Below are 22103 nucleotides of genomic sequence, written 5' to 3' on the forward strand. Positions count from 1 at the left end.
TGCAAACTCACCCAGTACCCGATAAATTGGTTTTCCGTATAACGTACTAAAATGTTCAGAACACTGTTTGAGCTCCCAGGTAACCTACTCATCATATATGAGTGGAGCCCGTACTGTAGATTTTAAATTAAACCAGTGATGAAGATACCTCCGATAAACAGACATATCTCATTTCAATACTAGTAGGAGTAATTATTCTGAGATCTTCATTTAGCAAGCTATATTTTCTAAATAAAAGTCATGCAAATTATACAAATGCAAACCAACGACTTTTATTTTACTGTTAACGCGGCGTTGGTTTATGTGCCAAATAAATCAGTGATTCAGGTGCTATTAAGCTTTGCGAACAAACACGTGCATTGTTTATGCCAGCTGATGATAGACTCACGGCCGCGGGCAATTATATACTTCAAACAAATATTCACTACTCGTCAGTTACCGTCTCAACTGGGATGATTGATGATCAATCATGAAATTGTGATGGAACGTTTGTTAGCAAAACGTTATTATACAATTAGTGAATTTATGATAATAGTACTACTTGAAAATAAAACGATGACCTTTTCTCTTACATTGAAAATTAAAAGCATGACAAAAATTTTGTAACTGTTGGTAGTTTTCACTTTGACTATTAATAAGTGAGGGTAATGCGTCTTCTTTTAAAAAAGGGAAAACTCTGAGTAATACGTTAAGTATTAAGAATCCTAACTAATATTAAAAATGCAAGTGTAAATTTGTTTTGCGTTTTCACGTTTTAACTACCGATCTAATTGTCGATCTCAATAAAATACACATATTATCAGCAGTATTGAAAAGGACTTGACATCTGACCCAATTCGCGGGCGGATAGTAGTATTTCTATAAACCAAAAAAGTTTATCTTTACTCTGAGAATGATATTTATTTACTGGAAATATTTTTGTTGATAGCATCGGGTAAATGTCTAAGAAATCTGAGACAGCCTGAAGTCTGAGATACAGATAATACAGATAATTATTTGTTTAGTTCAGACCCAGATGTCTTCTCGACTAGTTCGTAGGCGAAGCTTTAATAGAATTTGTTTACTTGCTTAATTAAATATTATGAAATAAAATGATTGTAATTGTAATAAAACTACAACTAAGTAAATACCATCATGAATTGTATATATTTTGTAATAATCGACTTTTGTAATGATCGTTATATGTATGTTCCTAAAATAAGTCTTTACTGGTGGTAGGGCTTTGTACTGGTGGTAGGGCTTTGTGCAAGCTCGTCTGGGTAGGTACCACCCACTCATCAGATATTCTACCGCAAAACAGCAATACTTGATATTGTTGTGTTCCGGTTTGAAGGGTGAGTGAGCCAGTGTAATTAGAGGCACAAGGGACATAAAATCTTAGTTCCCAAGGTTGGTGGCGCATTGGCTATAAGCGATGGTTGACATTTCTTACAATGCCAATGTCTAAGGGCGTTTGGTGACCACTTACCATCAGGTGGCCCATATGCTCGTCCACCTTCCTATTCTATAAAAAAAAAAAAAAATTCACTCTTGACAATTCAATTCCGACTCCTGGGGAAACCGGATTATTTTGGTATAATCTTACTCACTAAAACCATTGTGATGACCGTCTTCGGCAGGGATCGGAGAAGCTGCAGGATCGACCTTCACACGATATCAGAGTTATAATATGTTTTATTATGGGATGGGACCAAAACGATGTGATATGAAAAAGTTCAGGCGCACCGTAAATGCCATCCAAGGCACGTGACTGTAAACTCTGCCTGAATCCGAATTCTTGACTCTTACTAAAATTTTTAACACACACACACATAATACACCTCAATAACTTCTTATTGCCCGACCCGGGATTTGAACTTTATAAGATAGCCACTAGACCATGAAGCAGTAGAAGCAGTGATCTTTCTATCGATATAACAGTGTAAATTGTCTCTAATTCAATATTACTATCATCTCTAAGGATCATATTTTTCAATATAAACGTAAAACAAATGGCGTTGACGTCTAATTTAAAAGCGAATGAAATTAATCGAGACGTGTCGCTTACAGGCGAAGGGCACTGACACCGATACGTTCTGAGATTCATGTAGATAACATATATTATTCCCATTATTTAATCTATATTATGCTATTACCTTTACTGTTTCTAATAATATTATTACTAAATATTCCGGTTTCGCCGACGTTGTTTAGCTAGAATTACTCGTCATATTTCAACAAAAGTTCGATTCAAATTATCAAAAAACGCAAACGTCGGACGAATCGCCACGTGATTACGATAAAAACATAAATTTAATGAAATAGTTGATATTAGTATGAGGAGCACGTCGTCGCTATAAACCTAACACTCGGGCTTTACTGAGCTTTTCTTGTGTTAAATTTGCGGCGATAATTCATACCGATATCTTCTTGAGCAGTGATGGGAACATCGTAAATGATCTAACCAAATTATGTTAGCAACTCCCGTTTAAAGTAACTTACTAATAAAGCTCGTATGAGTCGCCACCAGCACAATAGCCCAGGTGCATATAAGAATATATATATAATAAAAAGTATTGAGTTCGTTTTGCGTTGATTTCTATACAATATATGTAAAATGGGAGAACTATGTATGTAATTTGATAAAAAGAGTAACTATTGTGTTTTTTACTGATTTTTCTCTGTTAAATCGAAATAATCTGTAGTTCCGGTATCCTTACATTCAATGTCATCTTGTAAAATGACGATTTAAAAGCACTTATAAGAGCCTACTTGGATAAAGAATGTTGTCATTATAAGTTTAAGTACATTATAAGTTTAAAAAAAGAAAACATTTACATTATACTACTCATTATATACTAGTTTTCTGTCGTGGCTTCACCCTCGTGTGACGAGGGGACGTTCTGTCAGGTGTTAGATACTATGTCCTTTTCTGCACCTCTGACAAATTGTAAGCAAAATTCATGCTTGGCGGGTGAGTAGATAAGACATGAAAGAGTAACAAACAATCTCACTTTTATATTTATATATTAGTCTTGTTTAATATGAACAAGTGGTGTCGGAAGCAAGAAAACGGAATTTGGATAATTTCGTGGTGAGTACTGATGAATACGCAAAAACCTTGAATCGAGGAATTATTAAACTCTACATCCTACAGGCGTTCTCATTATCAATTTAATTAAAGCATTAATTGAGGGAAACACCTTAAATAAGTGTTCATAAAAAGTAAAAACCTCTTAATAATAGTACCTTCGTAGTAAAAAATAAACTACAATTAATCGACGACGCTGATCGATAATTAAACGCAAAAAAAAAATTAACTTATGTAATGTTAACTAACACAGATATGTGACGGATTGTATGTTACTTACTAAGTTACTTAGTTTTTAAATATTTTATAACAGAAGTAAAGTCGACAGGACGTGTCAATGCTTAGTTAATAAAGTAATGTAATTCCCATCTCAAAAATAATAATAATTCAAACGGCGGGACACCGTGACATGGCGTAGCTGTCACCGTAGCGTCACGAGTTACGCGCGGCGTCGCACGCAGCAGTAGCCAGTAGCGCGCTGAGCGAGCGATCGTTCGCATCCACGCGCAACGTAGCTTGCACTATCACGCAACAACGCGGGAAACTCCACCAAACAAACTTTGTGAATAATCAATCGTTGAGTGTGACAACAAAATATACTATTAATTTCTTAAATTCCATGTTGTGAAAGTGCTATATGACGCCATTTTTGTCCGTCGGAAAGTTTAAAATATAAAAAGTTTAATGCTAATATAATGCTAATAAAAGTGTATCGATATAATTATTAATCTACTGTTACGTATTGTGACTTATAGTGAATAGTTAATTCATTTCGTATTGTCATTGACTCATCTATTTTATATACACGTAAGTAATATTAATGATATTTGCAATAACTATTTATTATATTAAGATGCCCTTTTCAATGCTCCATTGATGAAAAGGTACATGTTAATAAATCTATTATTTAAGAAGTTCACACATTAACTAGTATGACACAGGTGGTACTATAAACCCCATTCGTGTAGATATACTGAATTGAACTGAAGTGATACCAACTTATGAGTTCATCCCACACTTACAACTTTTATAGCCGACTTCAAAATGAAGCAAGTGAACATTCTGACATGTGTTTCGTATTTATACTAGACAATAACTTCGCCGATTGTGAACCGATTACAACAAAGACTAGCTCACACAAAAAAACCCCTACAGTCAAATAAGAGTAGAAACTGCTGGGCATCTGATATTTTATATATTAATCTCGATATTTTAGTCTACTGTCAATCATTTTTTTTTAATTACTATTTTCTTTATTTGAATTATCACACACACAAAAAATACAATATAAGATACTTGGCTTGGCTGACTAGAAAATAAGTTGAAGGTGGTTTCTTGTAAATTTAATGATAAATATCGATTACTAAGGATGGACGACCAGGGGACTCATCATTTTCTCTTAACGGCGCTATTACTATTAAGCACCGCGCTTAGAAGGGCTGACCCACATTTAATATAAAAATTATAGCAGTTATTCAAAAACTTTCAAAAACAAAATTTGTCGCTAACACTTCACGCGTAACTTCGATCGAGTGATATCGTAAAGTTTGTGTAAATATTCTTTCCCTCACATCTCCGACACACGAACGACCGAACCCAGACGAGACTGCTCCAACTTTTACAATTCTTTATCGCGTTTTGTCGCAACTTTTCTAGCTTATAACCCCTTTGTTAATATTACCTTTGCAATAAATCTTCGTAGAGGTCAATTTTTTTCTGGCAACTATAATGATGAGTTGTGAGTTTGTAAAAAGAAAAGCGAATAATTTGTGTTACTCAGCGGTAGAGTCTCGCGCGAGTCCGCATGGGTAGGTCCTATCCACTCCTCGTATATTCTACCGCAAAGCGAGAATACTTAGTATTGCTGTGTTTCGATTGGAAGCGTAAGTGCTAATTCAAAAACTCAAAAGTCAAAAGACCTTTGAATCTAACACCACGTTCACACTAGCCGACTGATTCTGCCGAATCGAAAACGATTAGGACTGTTTTAAGGAAAACTTAAATTGAATCTGCAAAAAGTATAAATAATAAATTTGCCACCTTTCAAATATTGTTGATTATTTGTCAATTTTTTTTTTGCAGACTAACCAATTTTGTTATGCTAAAATGAGACCGCGTTAAGTCGCTGTAGCAGAGTAATGTAATTGCGGTTTCAATTACCTCATAAATCATAGTTGTAAACTAACTTATTACTGAATACCAAAAATTAACAAACACAACTTTTTTCCATCTATATTTTGTCATATTTTATATTTTATAGTTTTTTTACACTGTCAACAATGTTAAGTATAAAAATTCTTGTATTTCTGTAGTAAAAGAGTAAAAGATATATAATTTTTGCCTATAAAGATTTCGAAGCACAATTAATAGTTTTTGTGAGATGAAATATATGAATTGTTGGTTGCAATAGAATTAAAAAAATCCTTGACAACAATAATCGAAATATTTAGGACGAGCCGGTCCCACTTCGACAATTATTGTCGTGTTAAGGTAAAATTGTTTATCCTGTAGCATATTTTAGCAATCTTAATTCTTCAATCAGTCAATCATCGAGTGTTTTATAAAACTAACGTGTTCTCGTCCTTGACTGCTGGCTGAGGTCAGGTGGTCATCGCTCTGACTAAAAACTGGTAATATATTAAAAGTTCTTATTTCGCATATCATTTATTAAAATTTATCAATAGCCGTTACATAATACTCGTATGACAACATACTGTATCTATAAATGTAATAAACACAGAACTAACTCGTTTATTTAAAAATCATTTTAGCCTGCCTGAATATGTTGCTTACTAAGTCTTGCTTCAAGGTTCAAGATGTTAACAAATTATACAAAATGATTAAACGAATTGACGAAAAGTTAATTAAAAAAAAATCTCACTTAAGTAATTTGAACGTAAAACGCAATTGGCAAAGAATCTTGAACGGGAGTAAATTTTAATTAAGTATAAATGAGCGGCTTTAAATAAGATTTCACTCAGCAGCTTGTGTTCTCGGGACTCTGGAGTCTTGAATCTTTGACGATCTCAAGACAAAATGACGCCACGTGTCAAAATCTGAAAAATGGCATACGGTCAAAGCTAAAACATACTTGTATAGCCGCTTTGTATAAGGATGAAAATTAAATAATTAAAATATTTTATAATCTTCAGCGTAAAAAAGTGAATATCCCGTGAGGGGGTAAGGTCCTCAAGTTTATCACCCTGCTCCACTCAGTTATATTACAGGCCATCTCTCAATATTTTCATTCACTCCTATCTGTAGATGAATTATAAATAGAAATTAAGCCCATGAAAGTTCAGTGATGCATGTCACTGGACAACGGTTGAACGGTTCTAATCTTGTGTGTACAGTAAATCCCTCAATAATTATTTATAAGTAAGTCTAAAGAACTCTCAACGTCAGGAAAACGGGAAGAAGGTACCGGTAACATTGACTCAACAGTTTAATGTGTGAACATAAGCAATCCATATGTAAATCAAATTAACACTGAAATGGCAAATATAACCAAATATTGTAACCAGTATAATACGACATGTATGTCGTTCGGTTACGTGACGGTTAGCGATGGAAAGGCTGACTGATGCGGGCGGAGAGATTGTCCGTTGGCGACCTACTGATTGTTATGTTATGTTGCTCAATATAATGTATCTGAGACTTGTAATATTCATAGGCAAAAATAAACTACAGTGGTAACAAATATCGTATCAGGAAGTAATTGTTACATCTTGGTCTTTTTTATGAAATAGATACGCGGACTGGCAAATGGGTCACCTGATGGTAAGTGGTCACCACCAGCTATAGATATTAGCGATGTCAGAAATATCAACCTTGAAACTAAGAAAACTCTAACTAATAAAAAAGTAAGGATTATTATAAATAATAATAGTTAAGCGTTAAATCCAACCGTACCGTACTAAGGCTTTATCCCCATGTGCATCTATTTTGTCATGCGGTTAAATTTAAATATCTTGCAATAAATCTAAAACGACTGCTGTAAATTTCAAAAAGCAAATGGTTATTTTAATCGTCAGGATGCACTTAAAGTTATATTATTTATTTTAACGATTACCATTTAGAAACGATTACCATTAGAATACCCTTTGCCATCTAAATGAACTAAAGTTATTACTAAATTTTCCCATCATTTTTATATTTACATAAAAATGGTACCAGTGATGATAATTTTTTGTAGGAATTTTTAAGATCTAAATCTTTAATACAGATTTTTTGACACGTTTGTTGGAAAGTGCCCAAGCCGAAGATCTTTTTCTTCGACTGCATTGATATACTAAGCTATAAACATATACGAGAAATTATGTGAGCATACTTCTGCAGGTAGATCCTGAAATAATAAACTACAGTACTGTAACAGTTACCTGTCATATTCATATATATCATTATTAGTTTTTGTGATTTCGGAAAATAAACAAATAAACTCACTATAAAAATAGCTTGATGAGGAACCTCATTTTAATAATATTTATTTTAGTTTATGGATCGCTTAACAACAAAAATAATTTATATCACGAGGATATATAAGTATAAAGTAATATTAATCGCTCGCCGTTCACAGGCCAAGCTAGGCTTTTTTTTTTTTCGCTGGAAAAACGCGTTTACGCGTTTCCCCCACTTGAAGTGGGGGGGTATGTGGGACTCGCCGGCGCCGAGTATGTGCCGGAATACCCACTAAAAAACCAGCGGTACCCACACCGCCTTTTCGAGGGGCGTCACGGGATCGCTTGCGCATACTACCGTGACGCCCGACGGTTGGCCCGCCTCTGCAGGCCTCCAAATCCTAGGGGGTTCTTAGGGTATAAAGACCCCCTAACCCCGGCAACACTTAGGGCGGGAGGAGAAGATGCGCATAGCGCCGACGCCTTCTCCCCGGTCTTCTTCGGCGAAGCGAGTCAGCGGAGGCCCTCTCCTCACGCTCCCGCTCCGCTGCCTCCTTCTGCGACATGATATTTCGCAGAAGGAGACCGTCTCCAACCAGCACCTCTCGCTACCAAGCATGGCATTTATCACACTCGGCAGCGAGAGGTCTTCACCGACAAGGCCGCCAGGGACAGGCGCTGAGGTCCCCAAGCGGCACACTCCATCAGAGTGTGGCACGCTGTGTCCGAAGGCGCACCACACTCATGGCAGGAGGGTGTCACCTCCCGCCTCGCTATCCGGCGCAGGTACTTACCGAAACAGCCGTGTCCGGTAAGTACCTGCGTCATCCTGAATGTGAGTGTGCCGTGACTCCGTTCCACCCAGCGACTCAAGTGGGGGCGGACCGCCTCCACTGTCACTAGGCCTGCCGAGGGGGACCTCAAGCTACGAATCAAGGCTCGCTGGGCTAGGGCCTTGACTCGCTCAACCTCCGCCGACCCTGGACGGACGCCGAGGCCAAGCTAGGCTAGCGTAACAGGTTATAAACTCAATGATTATACATTTTTAGCAATATCTAATATAACTGATACCGAATTATGTAGTAATAGATTTTTCATTTTAAATACGATGACGGACGAATAAATACATGTCGGTGCGCGGTTACGATGAAGCTCTTTGACGATTAAGGCAATACTAATAGTTATATAGTTTAATCGCTAATTCTGCATGTAATTACTCGAGCTCCTTCAACTAATAAAAATGTTTTGTTGTTTAAAGTAAAAAAGATTAAAGAATTAGTTGCGAGGAAACCTACCTGATTGTATCTGTCACATTTTTATCCATCGTCCCACATTGGGACAGCGTAGCGGAATTGGCCAAAAATCCTCTCCTCAAGAACAAAAGAAGTCTAGTAGTGGAGCATTTAATGGCTATTACTTTATTTTATTTTTTTATTTTTTTTAAAGTATTGTACTACAGAAATTTATGCCATTATTCTGTTATATCAAATAAAAAATTACTATGTCATTCTCTCCATACATGGGTCAGTGGTATAGACTTATCTAATAATATATTTCCAGTAGTAGAAGGAATAGCGATGTCAAAAACACTGTGTAAGAAATCAGACATGTTAAATAGCTGTCGGACACTTCTAGATAACAAATATAAGTCGTTTTACAAAATTTTTACCGACGGATCTAAGAATACATTCGGTTCAGGTACAGCAATCTTTGACCCTCAGGCAGATATAAGAATTAAATTTAAAATTAAGGCAGATATATCTATAATGCATAGTGAGCTGACTGCAATTTCGGAATCACTGTCATATGCGTCATCTTGTGCCGGAAGTCAGGTTGTTATACTGTCTGATTCAAAGAGCGCCCTTTTTCATTTGGCTCGGTTAACCTCGACCTTTCGAGGATACCCGGTAGCCTACGATATTTTAGAATCCATACGCAATAGACAAAATGCAAATAAATCAATAATTATCCAGTGGATACCTTCACATATTGGAATCATGGGCAACGAGGAAGCTGACAAAGCAGCAAAACAAGCTATTCATGATGGAATTCCTTATCAGTGCATACCTTTACATAGTGAAATTTTAAATAAATTCAAGATGTAAACAAAACTGGCAGGAATATTTTGATGAACGATCGCGACATAAAGGTATATGGTACAAGACAATTGTATGTGAACTTACTCATTGCCCATGGTTTCAAACATTTAAAAGTAGCAGAAAAAATATTGTGACATTTATGAGACTTTGTTCCGGTCATATTCCGTCAAACAAATTTAATTTTATGATGGGCAAAACCAACACCTATAAATGCGTACAATGTAACTGCATGGATGATGTTTATCACCGATTGATGGAATGTGCGCGGAATGCGTCGTTCCGGCCCCGTTTATTAAAATCATATAATGTGGGTATATGTAATAGTTGTCTTGCGGTACCATCATCAAACGAAACTAAGCTATTATTGAAAATGTATATATAGAATACTTGCTCATTTTCAATAATACCTTATATAGAAAAGAAAAGATTATGGATGTATTATATTATTGTTTATTTGTATTTTATTAATTAGGTGTTAAGTTGTTTTGATTTAGTATAATTATTATGCGTTTTGCTTGTACGGGGGTGACATAGTCAATCTGATGACTAAACTCCCAGGTAAAATAAAGGAAAAAAAAAAAGTATTGTAGCCTACTATCGACAAAATCTCCCTTTTTACAGAATGTATGAAAATTATTTCTTTTTATTTATTAAAAAAAAACAAAGAGTTTCAAACGTGATTTAAATTCAACTGTATTTTTAAAAAGTTCATACAGACGATGTCAAGGACGTTTAGTTTGGTTTTAAAATGACAAAAACTTTGCATGTCATTTAATTTAAGTGACAAGATTATATATTGTGTACGTTTTAATTTACACGACTATAATTAAGACAAAGTTTGAATAATGAGCCGAGACCACACTCTTGTTCAACCGGATTTATATGAAAATTTATATGAAATCTTTAACTTTAACAATAAAAGGTTGCGAATTTTTAATAATATAACATTTAACTGTTCTGACAAGCAAAAATATTAAAGGATATACAATATATATATATAATAAAGTCCAAACGGAAGGGTGCTCATATGTCACCGCTGGGACATGAAATTCCCGCTTGTCATGGCAATAGTTTTAACTTAAGCGGTTGAAAGTGCGCAGCGTACATACTTACATAATATCATATACTAATATATTATCTGAGACGAGCTGCATCTTCTGGTATAAGTTTTATATATATTGATTTTTCTTCAGTTAGGCATTGCAAAAAGGTCTCGTTATTTATTAGTACGACTTTAGTATATTCTCTGTTGTCTGATATCAATATTAACGTAACGTGACGTAGCGTAACCTCTATTTATATTCAGAACGTAAACTATTCACATGAACTTCCACAGAGAGAGAAATTGACAACATTAATAAAATATGTGCTCGACGTCTGTTTTCATTACACTCATAACTCACATTGTCTTTTAAGAATCTAGAATATTAATGAAGTACAAAATGAATTAGTATATGAAGCTGAAAAGTTTGTTTGTTCGAATGCGCTAAGCTAAGGATCTACAAGTTCGATTGGAAAAGCAATTTGCACTATCCCGTTTATTGAGAAAGGTTATTGTTACGACGCTGTGACTACCCGTGATGGAGTAATAATAATAATATTATTATATCCATTTAAAAAAGTAAGTTAAAAAATTAAAACCCGACAGGACAAAATCGCAGGGTATATTATTACCGGTGAATATTATTTAACGGCTCTCAGGGCAAGATGACTTGCAACCACGACAAAGACATTTAAAAATCAACATATCTAAGTGTTAAATTAAAATATATAAGTTACTTACGTATTAGATGATACCACTACATAATTTAATATTCGGTAGACAAGTATATTACGCAAGGATTTTTACCGAAGTCGAAATATAGTGATTAATCATATATTTTTTATTTCAATTATTTTTCGAGAAAGTATCATTGTACAATGTTGAGAATTATATTTCGGAAGTGGAAAGATTTAATATTTACAAACTATTAAATTAAGATGTATGAGCCGTCTTGGCCCAGGTGTTTGATATTGAAATAAAAAGTATATATAAAGAAACCGTCTCCGTATCCATCAACATCTGCGACGTGATATAATATACAGTTTTTACAATATTATATAATATATTTTAAGTGATAAAACAAGTCGTGTAACATTTCATTGAAAATGTGACAAATAAAGTGAAATAAATTTATCTTCTTTTTTAATCAACACATGAAAAGTAGTACAGTTTGTTCTGGGTTCTATTTTTTTATGTATGAAGGGGCAAACGAGCTGGAAGCTCACCTGATGGAAAGTGATTACCACCGCCTATGGACATCTGCAACACCTCGGGTTAACAGGAGCGTTGCCGTTTTTTGAGGAATGAGTTCGCTCTTTTCTTGATGGTTTTTGTGTCATATCGGTATTATATTTATCTAGTTATTAAAATTATAGACGGTCCTCTCGACAGTTACGTTTATATTTTTTTTTTGTCGTCATAAAAACTATCTAAATATTCATGATTTACACACATTATATCGTCGAGAGCTGTGGTGCCGTCATTGATTTAGGCTATTGAATTTGAAACGAGAGTGACAGCATACTTTTTGTTGTTACGTCACTCCGGCGGAACGTCAAACGGACAGCGATATATCGTGGTCGGACGTCATCGAGGGATCGCCGTTAATTTTAATTACGTTCGAATAATTCTTTGGTAACGTGTTCAATATGTAAAATGATAAATTGTTCGTATTAGTAGTTTTTTTCGATATTAGAATTTCAGTCAGGCTGACTTCTCAAGTCTTAGCTGAGCTGGACAATAACGGAAAACAAGCGATATAATAGTATAATAAATGTTGGCAGCGATACAATGGCTGACAAGCAGACAGATTTAAATAATTATCTAATATTAGCAGCGTGGTCACGCTTAAACAATATAATGAACGATCATTCTCAAACAATGACTTTTAATTGACAATTAGTATTCATTTGGTTTTAAAAGTACAAATAATTGACTTTGTCATAACGTTTGATATGGAATTTATATTTGGCTCGGACAACGCTCAGCGAATGTGAGTTTGAACTATAACTCAAATAGCACTTTCGTTCATCCCAGTGTTCACCACAACCAGAAGAACAATTGGCGTTAAGATCTACACTATTTAGTTTATATTGGACAGGGTGCATGTTTGATCGCTCCCATTTCAGTAACTGTCGCACCTTACCTTATGGGTCTGTTTATTAACTTTACGTTAATGAGCGGAACGGAAACTGTTAAACTGTTTGTTTCACCAATATAAACATATGTATATAGGGTCCCGAGATATCAATTATAGGGCTCGCATTATTGGAAAGTTTGCTATGACAATGTAGTAGGTAATAAATGTCAAGCATAAGTGCTATTTCGGATTGTTAGTATAAAGTTACCATAGAAGTTACTCAATATAGCAAGTGTACTGTAGATACTCTATATCAACCAGACATGTATAATCAAAGCTTAGTGCGAAAAAAAACCGGAATGTGTAGGTAGTAATTAAATAATAAAATATAATATAAATAAAATCGATAAATTTGATGGAAACAACACGGGTGGATAATCGACGCAATTTAATGTAATTACCAAATATCTTAAGAATATTTTTATAACGTTAAATATGCTGGATTAAAAATATCGGTATATCCCATCAAAAACAAAAATGTGAAATGAAAGCTAAGTTCAATATTATGCTATATGCCTTGGTTGTTGACTTCAACGACAAAAGAAGTGAGATCTAAATGGGTGCCAAGTTCAACGGTCAGTCCTGAAATTTATTTTTAACAACATAAAATATTTTATAGCAACTTACAATATTTCATCTCATAACTTAGATCATATATTGAAGCCTAAGGTCTGACGTGGCTAGTTCTCATATACGAATTATTGTTAAGTACCTACTAAAACAGTCATGGAAGAGCCCTATGTTCGATGACTAGTTTCTACCAGCAGTCAAATTTTTGGAAGAATAAAATAAGAGCTTACAGCTTTAGAACTTACGAAGGCTATAATATAATTCGTGGAATGCCGCCCTTAATTTTTTTTAACCTAAGCATATCAGTTTTAGTACTTAAAACTAAGAGTATAGTCCACTTTTGTATTTATTACGTTATTAACTGAGATTTAGTATTAATTATTATTTCTATATTTAGCGCACATCAATAGTGCAAGGTCGCTACTTATAAATAATTATTAATAACGTTATTACGTTATAAGTAGCGATTTAGTATTTATTAATACTAAAATCAAAAATTGATGACAGCCGGCATTAACTTTGATTGCTAATTCTTACATTGCAGTCACTATAAGTAAGTGTTCCTAATAGAATCAATAAATTGAAAAATTATAATAAAGTTATAAAAATTTACCACTTTCTGATTTATTCTTTTGTATTCACCGCACAACCTATCTGGATGCCAAATTTGAACTTTCTAGGTCATCTGGAACTGGGTTAGAGTTTTGATGTATAGGTCAGTCAGTGATAAAAATGGCGATTTTTAGACGTTAATATCTAAATAACCGTTTGAGATGTGTTTATGAAATATGGAATACATATTTATCCTGCCAGTTTTAATATATGAGCCAAATTTGACATATGAATGTGAAATAGTTTTTGAGTTATGAGGGGGTTAAAAATGACTCCAAATGGTTCGTGTAATATTACACACGGTGCTGCTCGCCAGTTCTGTTAGCTTGAACTTGGCTTGACACGTTACCGCGCGTCTATATAAATCAATTTTCTACGTACATTTAATAAGTGAACTGAATTGGCCCAGTGGTTGGAACAATTAGAATCTAAATCGATGACTGCGTTCAAACCCGGGCTAGTACAATTGAATTTTCGTGTGCTTAATTTTGTTCATCAACATCGTGAGGAAACCTGCATGTGTCTAATTTCATTTAAATCCTGCCACATGTGTAATCTACCAACCCGCATTGGAGCAGCGTGGTGGAATAAGCTCCAAACCTTCTCCTCAAAAGGGAGAGGAGGCCTTAGCCCAGCAGTGGGACATTAACAGGCTGTTACTGTTACTGTAATTTTGTTCATAAATCATACCGTATGTTTGTTCATTTATATAAATATATTTAAACAAAATTCTTCAATTGCTTATTCCAAAAAATCGTACACAACATTCGAGTGTTCAAAGCAAGCTATTAAAACAGCGATATGAACCGGTCACGAATAAACTCAAAGGGAAACAGAATGTCAGGATGTTAATTAAGTACGTTCGTAAATAAATATGATTACATTTTTATTTGACATAGCAGAGAGCAGAGATTTTTAGAAGTGGCAATTTTTTATCATATTGATAGATGAACTTGATTGTCAGTGGTCACCACAGCCCAAAGTCATTGGTGCTATAAGAAATATTAAACATTCTCCACATTACCAATGCGCCAACACTCTTGGGAACTATACCAGTAGTTACACTGGCTCACTCCCTTCAAACTGGAACAAAAGAATACTAAATATTTCTGGTAAGCCTGATTAATGTTTTGCTTTATTACTCTGTTCACTGTACTAATTCGGTTTTCTGATCATTAATTAATACTTTGCGTAACAGTGACTTAATTTGATAGCAGCTTTATTATATGTAACCGGGCTTAACATACTAGCAGTTAACTGCAGCTTTGTTCAATAGCCAATAATATGGTTAAAGCTACGAACATTTTATTGGATTTAACTTGCATATATAAATAATTTTAAATCCGTTACGTTACAAATACTTCCAGCATTTGCTTTCAGCGTAAAAAAGGATTATCTTCATTAATTAATTTAAACAGCCCCATAACAACCCCTTAAAATCTAACCGGTTGTCGAAAGCCTACTCTTCTGATGTAGAGAACGTTTGGACAAGCTCGTGATCTACCGAAGCTGCTCCTATGTGGGTTATTTGATGCACCTCTGCCACAATGACATATTACCCAGGTATCCTCACGATGTTATCTGAAGGATACCTGACCGAAACGACATGAAACGTAATTGTAAACGTAAATTAATAGCTATTTGGCTATATTTAATTTATTGTTAGTACATATCATTTATAATTTTAATATCTTCAAAGAATATAGAATAGAAATAAACAATAAAATATAAAACATAAATAATGTATTATTTATTAATTAATTACGTAGCCTCAGATAACTCACGTGATCATATGACGTTAAGTCGTATTTATGACTCTTCTAAAACATAATGTTCTTCGCCTAAACTGGTTAATGAATTCTAAATTATGTGACCGGGCGGTGTGTCTGCGGTTTCTGTGACCTTTGCGATGAGGAAACTCCTTTAAGATTTATATTAATCAAGTCAGCTTAAACTTTTTTAATTAAAATTAAAACACATTTGACGCATGACGAACACATAATATTGTCGCACCTAATTTTCAAACAAATTGTGTTTGTTGTTCTAGTGAACAATCCCTTCGTAGTGTTACCCAACATGAGAGCCTTTTGTTTAAACTTTCTAAGTTTCTCCGTACAGTGGTCTACAGCACGTGTAATTTTTGTACATGTAGATGAACGTGTTTAACGTGTGTTGTATAATAAGATGAATTTATTATACAAATATAGATATTAACTAATAAAATCTGAAATAGAATTACACTGCATAGTAACAAGAACTTGCTTAAAATTATATTCTCACTACTTACAATCGTCAAGAAACAGAATTTACTATCGGTTATATAGTTTTACAAACGATGGAAACACATTTTACAATAAAGTATATTTGTGAACTTTGATCTGTTTTCGATAAAAAGTTTAAGACCTTATAGAGGCAATAAATCAAAATATGTTGCATTATAATGTTAATAAAGCTATAGAATATCGATTGGTCAAAAAACAATATTAATAATAAGATAGAAGTTACGAATTTATAGTATGAGTTCATACACGGTACTAATTACGTTAACAGATAATTTGATTGATAGCGCCCCAGAGGAACATTTAAAAAACCATTTAAATATTAATATCCAAAAATTTCCTTGTCATGGAAGCAAATTTTTTGCTACTTAAAATATGTAATTTATGTATATCTATGCTATAAACTTTATGTAAATTTAGAAACTAATCAACTTATATTTTTTCATATGAGGCCGAAAATATTAACAGATTGTGAATCACAAAAACGAAACAGATTTAAGATTATTTTACAAAACGTTTCGAATAATACTCGAGATATCAGAATTAATTAAATATGCTTTTATTTTTCCCCTTGTATACTTACATAAATAGAAAACATATAAATACAATTCTATCACTTTAAGAATAACAACTAATAAAGCTCCTTGGCAATACTCCCTCTCTATATTTTCTCAAGTATAATTAAAATGAGTACGTGAGGCAGATTTAGAGAAGTTACTCTGCAGTTGAAGTTCTCTGAGACATAAAATAATCAACCGTGTGGTACAGATACGTATATTTCAATTATAATTCAGACATCGTTTGATGTCATCCAGACCGATTACGACGTTTATTATAAGCGAACCATCTACGTTAGAGATATTATAGAAAAATAAGTGTGTGTGCAGACGCAGATCCCGCAGCTGCACGTTCTTTTCCGTTTCTCTCATAGTCGGATAGTATTCAAAAGAAGGGTTTACTTACTTATATAATTACTAACCCAACCGATTAGTTACAAGCTATTTTGTTATATCTATAAACCATTTTTGTTAATCACGTATGTTTATATTTACCTTAAGATGAGTATCTTATACAGCTCGTTACTGGGCCGACATGGATGTGCTAACAATAAACGAAACAGTTTAATACATATTTTAAAAAAAAAGTTACCACAGCCCGACGGCTTTAATTATTTATTTATTTGGCACGTGACCTTAATCTTGCTCGTCAATGATATCGCACCGCAAAATCTAGTTCCTTATTATGTATAACAAAAAATGTTATTTAAATAAATTTGAATACTATTAATTTGTGTAGGTATTTTGTAAATATGTCAAACATTTAAATCGCTATCCACTATGTTCGCTTTCGATGTAATGTCGGTGTTTGAGCGGGTAATTTAAAATATCAACTATTAAACAAAAAAAAGCGCGGATTATGTATATATTATTTTGTTATGCTAAAGTCGGATAAACCCACTCCCACCTCGCAAACTTACTTAAAAGTTCTTTTGACTAAATTCATGGGTTAGGTTAGCTTTCGGGGCGTCACCCTAGAATGCGTGAAAGATCTCGTGGCATCCCTCGAAGACGTAAAGGGAACCAAAAAATGGCATCCTTGTAACAATAAATCTAACCAATCTTAACCCACAAATGCTATAACTTAGAAATTAGACACATGCAGGTTTTTTCACAATGTTTTCCTTCACCGTGTAACACGAGGTGAATTACAATCACAAATTAAGCACGGTTTGAATCCACGATCATCGGTTAAGATTCACGCTATCTTACCACTGGGTAATCTCGGCTATATCATATGTAAGTAATATTATAATTATATTAATTAATAGTATATAATTAAAAATGCAATAACTTTAGCGAATACTTTAAAATTAAGTTACATGTTTTTCTATCTAGAACAATGCTGAACCAGATCTGAATCTAACTAAAACAACGATGCCACTTAAACTAACTGGATATTGTTTATAAAATACAGGAATCACAAATTAAAGAGATGATTGATATTTAACATCAGAAAAAACATTAAATTTATCAACAATAATATTGTGATTATTTTAAATTAAATATACAGAACATTATATAAAATAAATGATTGCTATAATTCAACATTCTTACACAGCCTTAGTAATTCATCAAACAAAGTTGTCCACTTTCCTGATTCTATTGAGAATTATTGTCCGAGAGCGCGATGAATGGCGCCAATGAACGCGTAATAATAAAAATTATTTTTTCTTGGACCAATATTATCATCTTTTGGGACACGTGTGAGACACAGTTGGGCATGAAGATGTGAAACGTTGCCGTCTCCTTGCAAAATCGGCACATAATTTTTAGTTGTTTGCAAATCTGTCTGACTTCCAAGGAGTTCAAACCCGAACAGCATAAAGAAATTTGGTTGTGTATAGAAAAATATATCCATAGCAACATTTAAAGAGGTATCTAAGGAAAGCCTTTTGTACTTTTTCCATTATTCATTCAATTAAGACCGCGCTCTGTCTCAAACAGTTTTGCTTTTATCAGGTTGTATGTTATTACTAGTTTCCTCCTGCGACTTCGTTCTTGGGGGAGGGGAGGAGTTAGGCACCCTATGTTTCTGTACTCCTGACCACATGAATGCAAAATTTCATGACGATGGGTTGAGTAGTTAAAACGTCACCAACAAACAAATAATCAAACAAACACACTTTTGCGTTTATAATATTAGTAGGGATGTGCACTTGTTTTCTTCCAGCTCTTTTATTATTTTGACAAAGGAGATGTCGTTCGTATCAGTCTCGTCTGTCATTGACTATGTGACGTAATATTAAATCCAACATGACAGAATTGACTTACACAATACGGCAAATATAAAAAAAATTAGTATGATAGAATGAATCGAGCTAGTTAATTCATAGATTTCGATAATTTAAAAAATTAAGTACTTTAGTTTTATAATGAGAACATCATCACATAATTTATATAGCGTCGTCGTGTGTATCCGATAATGCGTATAAAAGTATAAAAGTGGTTAATTATGAAAAAGGACGATTGGTTTCGAATCGTTTAAGTCTCGCAATAAGTGTAAGCGTTGTCGGTGCGGGCGAGCAAATACACCAACTTACTCAAGTGTATTTTCTTGACATTTTCAGAGAGAAGAAAGTATAAAAGGAAAAAGAACATTATTTGTAGCAAGTGACAGGATACATTGTAGCCGCAGACATCATGCAAATGTTGGAAGCTGTTCCTCTCCAAGCTAATTTGTTAACACATGCCATCTGGTGCAGGCGCGGTAAATTTATAAATATTTTAGTTAAAAGTTCAATCAAATGGAGATTTATATATTTAAAATAGGACCATAATTTATTCGTTAGCAGCTACAAAGCTGAAATGTTTAAATGAGATAAACGATTTAACAATTAGTCACAGACCTTTTTACATAGATTAAGGATGAAATGATAATTCATTTTGACGAACCGGTGAAAACACCTACGTGGTTGACGCGGACGTTTACGTTGGAGGGCAAGAGTAACTTAACTTAACTTCTTAATACATTAATAATAATAATATCCTGGGATATTATTCACACATGACCATCTGATCCCAAACTAAGCAGAGCTTGTACGATGGAAACCAGACAACTGATATACTACAAAACCATATTTTCTTTTATCATACCATATTCTCTTAAATACATACTTATATAGATAATTACCATCAGACTCAGGACAAACAGATATGTTCATGCACAAAAATGTCTGTCCGGGGTGGGCATCGAACCCAAATTCGGCGCAAAAGGCAAGTAGCTCAACCACGCCAAAGGCCAGTCTATTTGAGCTTTGGTTAGATATTTTTGCCGAGCCGAGGTGGCTCAAGGGTTAAACACACGACTATAACCGATGATAGCTGGGTTCAAACCCATTTGTGTTCATAATTCATCTCATTCACAAAACCGCGCGCTGGAGAAGTTTGGCAGAATAAGCTTCAAACCTTTTCTTCAGAGGGATAGGAGGTCTTAACCTAATAGTAGGACATTTACAGACTCTTACTTTACCTTGCAATATTATTTTATTAATGTTTATTAACAAAATATTGCTATAAATAATGTTTAAGCTACACTCTCTTGAATACTGTCGCGAAACATCTGACCCGTGAAGGAGAGCTCGCACACCAGGACGCAAACTGCAAAACAAAATAAATAAATTGAGTAAACTCTGAACTTTATCAAAACTAACAATTTCAGTACCACAAATCAAGTTACATGGCTTGTTAGAAGCACGTTTGTGTTTAGTTGTCAAATATTGCCAACATCGAGCGACGCGTCGTTCTTCATCCCACGTCGCGACGTACAAGAAGATACTTAGGAACTAGAAATGCTTTTAGGAAAAAATATATTTATATTCAAAATAGTTATTATGTCTGTTCTAACTTATAATGTTGACAAATTTATGGTGATGGTTCGAAGAAGCTAGTAGCTAATGTATGTAGGGTTGCTCCGATGCGCAACAAATATCTAAATTCTAAAATTACTTAGCAAAAGTGGGACACATTTGTAACCATTACGATAGAACGAAAATGTCATTAAATGAAATGTTATTGATTTTAATTCGAATAAAAATCACAGTTCTTTTACTGTGTAAAATAAGCATCCTCAAACGAGACCAGCACTAGACTAGACTAACTGCACAGGGCATATTATGCACATACATAATGAGCAATCTCACCTCACACTTGCAATCCGATGCAAACACAATATAGACCGAAAGAGGTTCGACTCAGTATCAACACCTCACGCACTCTGCGTGAGACACGTTATTGTAAGCTCTGCAATTAATCCAACTTCATTTACTACTGAGATTTTCCGATAGTGTTACCCAATTTGACGCCTGAGCTTGACACCTAGACCTCGGGATCTCTTGCCCTAAAAGCTGGTCACAACACCGACGAGGGAGATGGTCTAGTACCTCTTTAGTTTTTACAAACCAAACTCATCGTATAGAGAAAAGTAAATACCACGGGTAAAACTTATTGACCCTTACCGGCTTTTTTCAAAGTTCTTAATCTGTGAGAACGTATTGGAACTGCAAGGCTATGTCAATAGTTGCTGGGTGTTTCGTGTCAATATACCAGGCTTCATCACGAATATAGAAATGCAAGAATATAGAACTAGACATATAAGATTGAAACCACTTTATGTCACAAGTAGGTGCATCTAATATAAGGTGAATTATAGGTATTTCCATAATAACGTAGATCAAAATTGAATGTCACTTGCAGTAACACATCATGCCGGCTTATAGATAATTCCTACTAATATTATACATAGTAACCGTGGCTTCATTTTTTTTTGTGCCAAAAGCAAGACTTAAGTTAGTCGTGTAGATAAAGAAACTAAGAAACAGTTGAAGTCGGTTAAAAGAAACATTTGTTGAACTTTTTTTAAAAATTAGATAGATGGGCAGGCAAGCGGACCTGACGTTAAAGGGTCACCAACGCCCATAGAAGCACTGTAAGAAATAGAAATACTTAGAATGTTGTGTTCTGCTTTGAAGGGTGAGTGAGCCAGTATAGCTACATAAGGAATATAAAATTTTAAGTTGGTGGCGCATTGGCGATGTAAGGGATAATTCATGTTTCTAACAGTGCCAATATATCATCACGAGCCATTTGCCCGTCTGCCTAGCTAAATTAAATAAGATGCTATGTCCACCTTCTCTCCCCTCCGTAAGCGCCGATGGGGCTAGGGGGGCAATCCGTATCCCGGGAATCCCCCTAGGAATGGAGGCGCGCTTAGGCGAGCCAACCATCCGGGCGTCACGGTAGAATGCGCAAGCGATCCCATGACGCCCCTCGAAAGGACGGAATAAAAATAAAAAGTTATATTAAACAAGTAAAAAAGGTACAACGGTGAGGTCGGTT

At 34.5% G+C, this 22103-nt stretch overlaps 1 protein-coding gene across 2 annotated transcripts in view; it reads left to right on the forward strand.

Moving 5' to 3' along the window:
• The first annotated feature begins 3552 nt into the window (after positions 1-3552).
• The window catches only part of LOC126778162 (FMRFamide receptor-like), a 100590-nt gene continuing 82039 nt past the window's right edge, over positions 3553-22103 (forward strand). For both annotated transcript variants that reach the window (XM_050501607.1, XM_050501616.1), the window contains exon 1: positions 3553-3877. The gene's annotated coding sequence lies outside the window, so the exon portion shown is untranslated. The remainder of the gene's footprint in view (positions 3878-22103) is intronic.

The sequence above is a fragment of the Nymphalis io genome, chromosome 2 (assembly GCF_905147045.1).
Source record: "Nymphalis io chromosome 2, ilAglIoxx1.1, whole genome shotgun sequence".
Lineage (NCBI taxonomy): Eukaryota > Metazoa > Arthropoda > Insecta > Lepidoptera > Nymphalidae > Nymphalis > Nymphalis io.